Raw genomic sequence first — 10378 nt, forward strand, 5'->3', positions numbered from 1 at the left:
TTTTTATTTTTTATTTTTTGTTTCAGAAGCTGTTAATTCTTTGCTTTCAGCTGTGTGATTCCCAATTTGTTCTGTGTTAGTGTTCTCTGCACCTATTATAGGTGGGCTTGGGTTCTGAGATTGCATTTTGTTCCTCCTCGTCATTTTGGGTAGCACTGTCTTCTGACCGTTGTTGTAGATCTTTGTTGCAGTTATAACCTTCACACCTACTGAAGTTCAGGTACAGATCTACAAAGTTTGTATTTATCCAGTTGTGCCTGACTTGGGTCTGGCTGCTATGCTCAGCTCTTTCCTGTTGCTGCCCTTGGGGGTGAACTGTTGTCCCCCTCTGGCAAGATTTTCTGCTCCTGGACTAGTTGGGTGGTTCTGTCCCCTACACTCTCTGCAGGGGTTGCAGCTGCAAAGTTTCACCCAGGCCTGTATGCCAGGCCTGATCTTAGTCTGGAGGGGAGAAGGTGGAGTAGGGGGTAGACGCAGCTCTCCCATACACTCAATGGGCCTGGGCTAGGACTGGATCTGGGGGTTCCCAGAACGCGGTAGAAATTTCTACTCGCCAGGCATGGTGCGGGGATACTACGGAGTCATGGGGGGAGTGTCCCAAGGGGGTGGAAAATGGTCTCACCCACGCTGCGCCTGGGCTGGAACCAGTAGGTCCCACTGGCACAGGGTAGCCCAAATCTCTCCCACACACTCACTGGGCCTGGGCTAGGACTGGTTCTGGGGGTTCCCGGAACATGGCAGAAATTCCTAATGGGTGCTTAGGGTGGGGGAGGTGCTGAGGAGTGGTGGAGGGCTTCCCATGATGGTGGAAGAGGGTCTCACCCATGCTGTACCTGGGCAGGAACCAATAGGTCCCACCGGCGCAGTGTAGCTGGAAGCTCTCCCACACACTCACTGGGCCTTTGCTAGGTCTAGGTTTCCATAGTGTTGTCTTGCAACTTGTTATTCATATTACCAGATATATGAATGTAAAATTTGAAGAAGAAAAAAAAATTATAGGAATGTATAAGGAATTAAGAAGATAAAACATACAAACAATTGAAAAAAGGAGATAAAACAAATTAAAGCATATACTGCTTCTTTCCACAGACCAGCAGAAATGAACTATACAGCTATTCAAACTATCTTTCTTATATGCATAGAAAAACTTTCTTTATAAGGAAATAAGTGAAGGTCTTGTATATGAAAAGGGGTTTTGAGATTAGGATTTATTTAAAGGGACTGCAAGTATCAGGTATACAGTGCAGTGGCAACATGGAACTTCAGGACAGGACAGTCTTATGACATATGCTGTCCCATAGGTGGCAAATGAAGAAAGAAGAAAAAACTATTACAGTGTTCCAAAGCCACATTATTATTCATGTATTTGGGATATAATTGCTATGGAATCTCTAGGTTTAAATAATTTAATTCAGTGTTGTGTTCAGCAGCCAAATTGTATTGCCTGCAGTTTTTCTGTTCCCTGTGATTATTTCTACACTCTTCTAGTCAAATATTTTTATTTCCCTCAATTCCAGGGAAATCATAAGTTCATTACTAGTTCATAGCTTTTATTAAATTTATTTATTTATTTTGATGGTACCAGGGATCAAACTCAGAACCTTGAGCTTGCCAGACAAGCACTTATTCCACTGACCTATCTGCCTGGCTTCCTCCTCATTCTTTTATTATTGTCACTATTTTTCTTTTCTTTTCTTTTTCTAATATATTTAGTGCAGGGTCTCACTATACAGCTGGGACTCATAGTGATCCTCCTGTTTTCAACCTCCTCTGTACTGGGATTGCAGGCACGTGTCTGGTCTCTTTGGCCAGCTCAGTGCGTCCATCCAGAGGCAGGGCTGGCACAGCATGTGGTGCCGGAGATCAAACCCCAGTCCCTTTGCTTGCCTAAGCAGACACTCATTCTGCTGAGATATCTCACTGGCCCTGTTTTTCTGCCATTACTGCAAGTCTTTGTGAATTCATAGGGTATGACACTTTTCTATAGGGTTACTTTTAGGGAAATAAGATATTGATAATAGTTCTGCTTTTTGTTTGAAAGCTTTAATCAATTGTGTTTTCAACCCCAATTTACTAGTAATAAATAGGACTTAATCTCTGATGATATGAATGAACCATGCATATAACTCAGTATAATTTTTTTTGGTGATACCAGGAATTGAACTCAGGACCCTGTGCTTGCCAGGCAGGCAATTATTCTACTGAACTGCCTCCCCAGGCACTCAGTATAACTTTGGATGGTCTAATTAGATGGCAGCTTAAATCATCACATAGTTGATGCTGCAGAATAGGGCATATAAATGCACTGCACCCATTTCTCCCAGTTTTCATTCTTCTTAGTGACCTCTAGCTACATTTTCCCATAATATTGCATGGACACTTTCTCAATAATACAGATGTGAGTTTATACCCAAAATACCCTACTGATTCCTTTTCATGTGATCTTTAGAATTTGGTACTATTGGTATATTGTCCATAGTAAAGTACATTTCTTCTGAATATCTTGTCTAACATTCCCCCTCCTTTCCATGTTGTTCCTTGTAGTATACTTTTGTATTCCTGTTGTTTTCTTTCAAACCACTAAATTTCAAAGTGCCTAAGTTCTCTCATAGGTCTAATATTTTATATTGGGTTTTCAACCTCCAAGCAGGTCACTCCCTATTTTGTTTCACACATAGTCCTCTCCTTTCAATGAAAAGTTTATCTGATGGCTAATCTACAGTATCCTCCTGGATAATTGACAGCAGCTGAAACAAGAGGCCCTGCACCAACCTTACAGATTTCCTCCATTTACTATCTGTCCATTGGTTCACAACAACAAACTCCCAATCAAGAAATTGGGAGTTCTTGATCACATTGCATTGATTTGAGCTCCCATTTAAGGTACATTCGATGTTGTTTGTAACTATAGTCATTCAAATGCTTGATTAAACTACAACATATTCTTCCAAAATACCTGAATCATAATTGAGAATGGGAGCTCATGCCTGTAATCCCAGCATTGTCGAGGCTGAGGCAGGAACTGCAGCAAGTTTGAAGCCATCCTTAGCTATATAACTAGTTTAGGGCCAGACTGATCCAAAAAGTGATGTCTTGCTTCAAAAAATAAAGATAGATAGATAGATAGATAGATAGATAGACAGATAAATATAAATCTGATTGATATTACTGGTTGTATTATGAAGGCTAGTTATTTTATACATGGGATGCTTCTGGTGGCTATATAAGCATCCATACAACACGATAAATGAAGTCTTCCAGAGTGCGAAATTCAAGAGACAATGCCAGATGCTGCAATTTCATCATTACAGCCATGATTTAGAAACAGAAGAAAGAACACAAGAATGTAATTAAGATTCTCGATAGATAACCTTAAAAATTCACCACATAATGTAAAAATAAGCTCATCTTCTTCTACTCTTTTCCAGGGAACATTTAGGCAAGGATGATAATGGGGACATCCTGGATGGCTCTTTTCCTTCCTCTTTGTGTAGACCTGTGACTTTATTTCTCAAAAATGTTTTGAATCTACTAGTCCAATTAGCTTATTCCTACCACTTTAGGTCTAACAAACACAATTACATATAATTTTATCTTTATGTCACTGATCTGTGATGAAGTTAAAATAAACTGTTGATATCACAAGTTAGATTGCATCATATGTCCTGATACAACTAAGTATATATGCTTAGCTTATTTTTGTTCTTAGGCTGGATAACTTGACATGACCTTAATATAACTCTCAAAATTCTGTATGATATCATATTCACCTACTCCTCCACCAACAGTTTACACAATGTAGCCCTTTTGATCTGTCTTTAGACTTTCAGAAAATTATATAGTATCTTTGATGTACATTTAGTTTTCTAGATAGAGTACTTATTTCCATCATATTTTAGTCAGTTAACACCATATTATTAGTCATCTTACTTCCTTAATGAATCTTTCTCTGATATATGCCTATATGGTGGTCTTGTATTCAGTATAATTGTAAAACTATACTTTAGTTTGCATGATTTTTTTAAAAAAACTCTCTCTCTCTCTCTCTCTCTCTCTCTCTCTCTCTCTCTCTCTTCTTTCTTTGGTACAGAGTCTCGCTATGCAGCTTGGACTCATAGTGATCCTCCTGTCTCAGATGCTCCAAGCTTGGATTATAGGTATGCACCACCACTCCTGGTTTTGGTGGCCTGCACATCACGCCAAGGTTCTGGGACCAGCAGTATCTTGTGCTTGACAGGCAGGTGCTTAGACCACTGAGCTATCTCCACAGCCTCAACATGCATGATTTTCTTTTGTGTATTTTTATTGTTTTAGCTACATTAGTGTTCATTACTTCTCATATGTATTGTTTTAACTTTTATTGAAGTAAAAGTCATGAATTGGAAGATGGAAATATTATGATGGATTTTTTTGTCTTTTCTTTTTTGCTTAGCTCCTGCTGTGGCAAGGCTCAATATGAATAACCAATAAAAATTCACTCAATACAGTAAATACAGTATGTGAGAATTTTGATATCCACTTTCCTTAGGAAAGTTTAAAATAACACTGGAAAAATCAAGCTTAAATAAAGGATGAAGTCACATGTGTTAAGGATAGGGAAATCTTCATTGTATTTTAGTTAAGCAATTCCGTATGGCCATAAAACTTAATGTTTATGCCATTTGGCTAAGTTGGTAAAATACCAGGTCAAAATGTTTCATTGATTCATTCTAGTTTGAAATAACTATTAGCAAACAAAATGCATCACCTAAAAGCACACAGTCAATATCAACCACGTGACTATATGAAGATTTGGGCTTATGAAATAATTGATCTGTTAATTCAAAGCAACAACAACAACAAAAATCACTGAGGACATAGAGTTTAAGTACTTCAGAACTTTTCAGGGTAGACTATATATCACACATAAGTCATGAGCTTCAGTTTATTTAGTTCATTTAGGAAGCATAATAGGATACAGATAATCATGAATTACACTGCTGAAAATTCTAAATTGTAATCTTTAAGCTGTAGAAAAAATTTTCCTAAAGTTATGGCTCATACAACTTATTACATTTGTGTTGTTTTGGAAATTCACTAATCCAGCTCTTGCCATTATGCAAAGTGAAAATTAAAAAAAAAAAAAAAAGGAAAGAAAGCTCTCTCAATGAATCAAATGTTTACTTCCACTAAAATTTCACAGAAGCCCTTGTGTTTATGCGTTTGATACAGGTTCTCACTATGCTGCTCAGACTCATAATGCTCCTTCTATCTCAGCCTCCCCAGTGTTAGAATTACAAGCATGTACCACCACGCCCAGACTCGCAGGCTGGTTTAGCACTCCTGGAATGTGGCTGGCACTGCATGTGGTGCCGGAGATCAAACCCAGGTCCCTGAGCTTGCCTAAGCAGGTGCTTAGGCCACTGTGCTATCTTGCCAGCCCTATAGAAGCACTTCTAACAAGCAATCACTGAGTGATATCTGACCTTGCAGCTTATAGCCCCACGTCTCTGAAGACATCTTAAACCCTCTGTATGAAGCCAGATTCATGTGAATTTTCACAGACAACCTCTTGACTGATTTCTCCAAGTCAAAGACATCTGCAGTCTCATAGGACATCTTCTGGGGCTCAAAAATTATACAACAACTTGTGTTTTAGATATTTCTTCCTTTACCCCACTGAGAAGAAACTGCTAAACTACTACAAAAATGAAACTGAATCTTTTCTTTTTGATTAAGAGAGAGTATATTTTTTATTTTTAAAACCATACAAGGAGATATCAATAAAGAAAATGTAAAAAGTGCTTACTTATATGAAATAAGGAAAGAAAGTTTCATAGCAAAGTGTTTAAGGAATAGCAATAGTTAATGCACTATGTTCCATAATCTTAAAGGAATGATGAAAATGTTATAGAGTACAACTCATAGGTTTGAATCAATGAAATTGAATACAGAAAGTAGAAACAACTCCAGGCGTATTCAACTCTTTGATCTTTGACAAGGAGCCAAAAATAGACTCTGGGGAAAGGTAGCTTCTTTAATAAATGGTGCTGGGAAAACTGAGTATCCCATATACAAAAAGTTGAGCCTAGAATTTTTTAATATCTGTGCTTGTAAAAAAAAAAAATCAAATAAACAAAAGTAGTAAATGCTTGCTACTTGCCAAATGTATTCAAGTAGGCTTTTTGCCAAGCAAGCTTTATCATAAATGCTAACAAAACCTTACTGAAGAAGACAAAGACAGAGCTACAAAAAAATTTAAAAAATGGTCAAAATCATTAGTGATACAATATTAACTAGTTTGGAAAATTCTTTTACTTTATGTATGGTGTAGGAATGTTAAATGGGAGTACAGCCAAAAGAAAGAGAAGGGGTTACAGGGCAGAGGAATAATATTTAAAAAGTGTTAAGTTATAAAAATACCAGGACTTTTGTAAACATGTTACTAGCAAAGGTGCCATTACAGTAGTCAGTATCTGATGGTACAGTGTAAGTGGTGTAAAGACAAGCAATTGTGTTTTCATAACATGTGTCAATAATTCCCCTTTGATTTTTTGGGGTAACATATTAAAACCTTTTCATTGGAAACACACAGCCTTAAAAACTGTATATCACCAAATCGAAATACCAGACAGTTTCGTTCATACCTGAATCTACTGGTAAGCGTTATTAGCCAGAGAGTAAAAACATGGAATTAGGTATTTTTAGTATAATTTTGAGAGAAAATTTACTTATGATTGGCTAAAGCAAACCTTCATTAAAGGTCAGTTGATATTTAGACTAAATGTATGTCAGGGTCTTTCATGTTCTTAAGCAGAGTCCCTAAAAAGTCCAGAGTAAATAAGGCCTAATGGAGGGGTGTCAGTATCTTTTCTTCCACTCTGAGGATCCTTCTAAGCATGGAATACCGTCCCTTCCTGCCTTTTGCAAACTCTCAGAACTGTGTAATCACATATTATTAAATTCCAGGAGGTTTATGACATTTAACGCTAAAATTAGTCTTGCTATACTAAACATTATTTCACTAAGCAAAAAGGAACTTATTTTATCGTGGTTGAAATACACATATCCATATCGAATGCACACTGCTGGCAAAAGGCTGACTGCGCTCTGCTGACATTTCAAGTCTACAAATGCCATTGTGAGCATCCGACAATATTAAATTTTACTCCTCCTTCTGTGGCTTGATGTGTGCTCTTTTTCCTGCCAGGCTTTCTTTTTCTTTTTCACCTTTCTGAAACGCTCTATGAGTCTTAGGTAATTAGAAGCTGATTAATCAAATTGGTAGTGTTTCATTTGGTTGATAATTTCCCTTCACTCTGAAATGAATTCTGCCTCTAGCTCAGGCGTAGTGCTGTGGATAACTGAGAACATTTTAATCAGGATGCTCTGATGATAAATGGTCATTCCGTTTAATCAAATGGTGTTTCATGGAGTGCTATCTTAGCTCAGGTAGATTCAGAAATGGGAAGTTTGTGGTGGGATAAATGAAATGCTATAAGTTTCTTTAATCATGTTGCAAGAACGTGACATGAAAAATGAGTAAGACTTTTATAAAAAAAGCAATTTCTAACTTAACAATTACAATTTCTCAAAAGATATCTACTAAAATTATTCTATGTGTATTATTTAAATTAAATAATGTAAGCTAAACTCTTAAATATCAAATATATTTTTATAATTATTTTTACCTGAAATCCAAAACTATACAAAGATAATAACAAATATACTATTAATCTACATACTAATCTACATCTTTTGCTATTTCAAGTTATTGGAAATAAAGAAATATAATATAACTTATAGATCTAGTTTCTCTTTAAAAGTATACAGTGTATTGAATGTCCTAAATGGATCTCCCTTGAAATTTGAGAGTCCTTTTATATAGTGTCATCTTTGCTTGCCTAGAAAGAGAGTAAAAATCCACATTAAACATAATTGTGGGCCAGGGAGATGACTCAGTAGAATAAGCACTTGCCTGGCAAGTGCAAGGGTCTCGGTTCAATCCTTGGTTCTGCCAAAAAAAAAAAAAGAAGTCATAAACATAATTGTGCACAAGCATGGGGGTGCACACCTGCAACCCCATCACTTGGGAGGCTGAGGTGAGGATCACCGTGAATGTGGGCCAGTCTGGGGTAAAAAAAAAAGTGAGTTCAAGGCCAGCCTGAACTACATAGCAAAATCCTATCTCAAAAAACAAATAAACAAAATACATGAACACAATTGTGGAACTTCTTGCTTAGACACAGATTGAAACCCCAGTCCACAATTTCCACAATATAAATAAATAAATAAATACGCATGAACAATATTAAACCAGTAGCTAACAGGAGAAAGATCGACATCATATAATTGGGAAACGATCTTTAGAATTGACTGGATACCAAGCAACGAAATGTTTAGGACCATGTTTTGTGTTGGCATTTTTTTCAAAGAATAGAAAGTCCTAGGAACCCAAAATAAAGTGTGAAAGAAAAATTTCCAGGTGTAGAAGAAAATTTGTCCTTTTTCCAGTTAGCCCTTGGGGAAAATAATGGTTGTATGAGACAATGGTGGCCCACGGAGTCAGAGGTGGAAGAGTGCGAATGACTGACTGCCCACGAGGGTCCTGAGGATGCTTACTGGCAGGTCCCACAAGCGTCACTTTCAGGAGACTGAAGGGTCTGCAAAAAAACATCGCAGGTTTTGTGCTGGAGGCTGAAGAGCCTGCACCAGGTGCCAACAGACAAAGTCCCCAGGGAAGGCAGACACTGGAGCTCCTCTGAGAGAAGCAGAAAAGACGTTTCCTTCTTTGTTTTCCTTTTATACTATTCAGTCAACAAACCTCCCTGGGGTGGATGTTCTACACTCCAAAGTATGCTGAGCTGAACGCCTTGGGTGTTTCTTACTGACCCTGACACAACCAGTTAACTGTCGCAATGGTATACAATGAGGTGCCTAACATCTCAGGCATGAAATTGAATAGTTGTTTACCTTGCTAATGATTCTGCAGTGTACTGTGTAGTTCCTCTGGGCCCATTCACTTATCAGGCATTCCGCTGGTCATAGTGTGGGCCACAGAGAAGGAGCCCACAGCCTTGTTATGCTACCTATTTCAGCAGGCTAACCAGGACAAGTCCTTACTTTAATGACAGAACCCAAGGGGCAGCAAGCCAATCACACAGGAAATTTTCATGGCTACAGTCTGTGTTAGGTTTATAAAAATTCTACTGGCCAAAGGAGGTCATGTTTATTCAATCTGGGAGAACAGTACCAAGTTCCATGACAAATAGCGATACCCAAGAATGGTCCAATATAAGAAGGCAAATCATACACTCAGTGTAAGTCCACATTCAACCATAGGTCCAGTAAAATGTTAAAGGCACTTCGTGGACTCACAGAAAGTACACAGGAGCAGGATCTAATATTGTACTACTCAGTCTTCCTGTCTTCTGTATGGTGCAGGAAAAATGTCACAGAATTTAATATCCAGTGTCTTATGTTGTAATGCCCTGAGGGAGGAACACATGCCTGAGGTAATATGTGAGTAGAGGGAAAGAAAATCCAGTGAACTAAAATAGGAGAGCCAGCCGAGGACAGAAATGTGTAATGCAAAAATCATGCTTGAACACTTGTCATCTTGGTGTGCTCAATGTGTACCTTTTCTAATGTCATATCAATTATTACTATACTCTTTTCAAATAAATTTAAAAAGAGAGAAAAGAAAAACAACAGGAAGATGAACAGAAATTTAAGGTTTGTGGAAAACAAGTGGCAATATGCAATCATATGTCCAATCTTGCATAATTATATCTGCTAATCTGAGCAACAGTCAATGATAAAAATAGATAATATACCAACCATTGTTAATCAGCTATTCTTATTCTGAAAACCTGTAACCTATATTGTTGTATATTACCCTGTTTCTGTCATTGTTTCTGATTTTTGTTCCTGCTGTTGTCTCTTACTTTTCAAAATGAAATAATAAAATAAAATTTAAAAAATAAAATAAAATAGGAGGACCAGACATGGCTGTCTTTTATGATGGTCATGAATTTATGGTAGCACTTCAAAGCCCTGGAAAATAAGTTGTTTCATAGGATATAAGGAAAACTTTTGAAACATATTGAAAATAATACAATTATATGGTAGAAGAAAATATAAACCATTTAAAGGAAAGCTATTATTCATTTGGTTTGGTATAGTTTGTCATTATCACATAAAATGTTGTTATACATTTCCATTCTCAAATTCAATGTGACCCTATAGTTTCATTTCTTTAGATAATCATAGGAATATGAATTAACATATGATATACTTATAAAACTGTCAATTTTAGGACACCTCTTTTATTTTATGTATATATGAAAATGTTTATCTAGAACCACAAATCTTCACCAACATATTTTATTACACTTTT

Source organism: Octodon degus, unplaced genomic scaffold, assembly GCF_000260255.1.
Source record: "Octodon degus isolate 3935 unplaced genomic scaffold, OctDeg1.0 scaffold00018, whole genome shotgun sequence".
In the NCBI taxonomy this organism is placed as follows: domain Eukaryota; kingdom Metazoa; phylum Chordata; class Mammalia; order Rodentia; family Octodontidae; genus Octodon; species Octodon degus.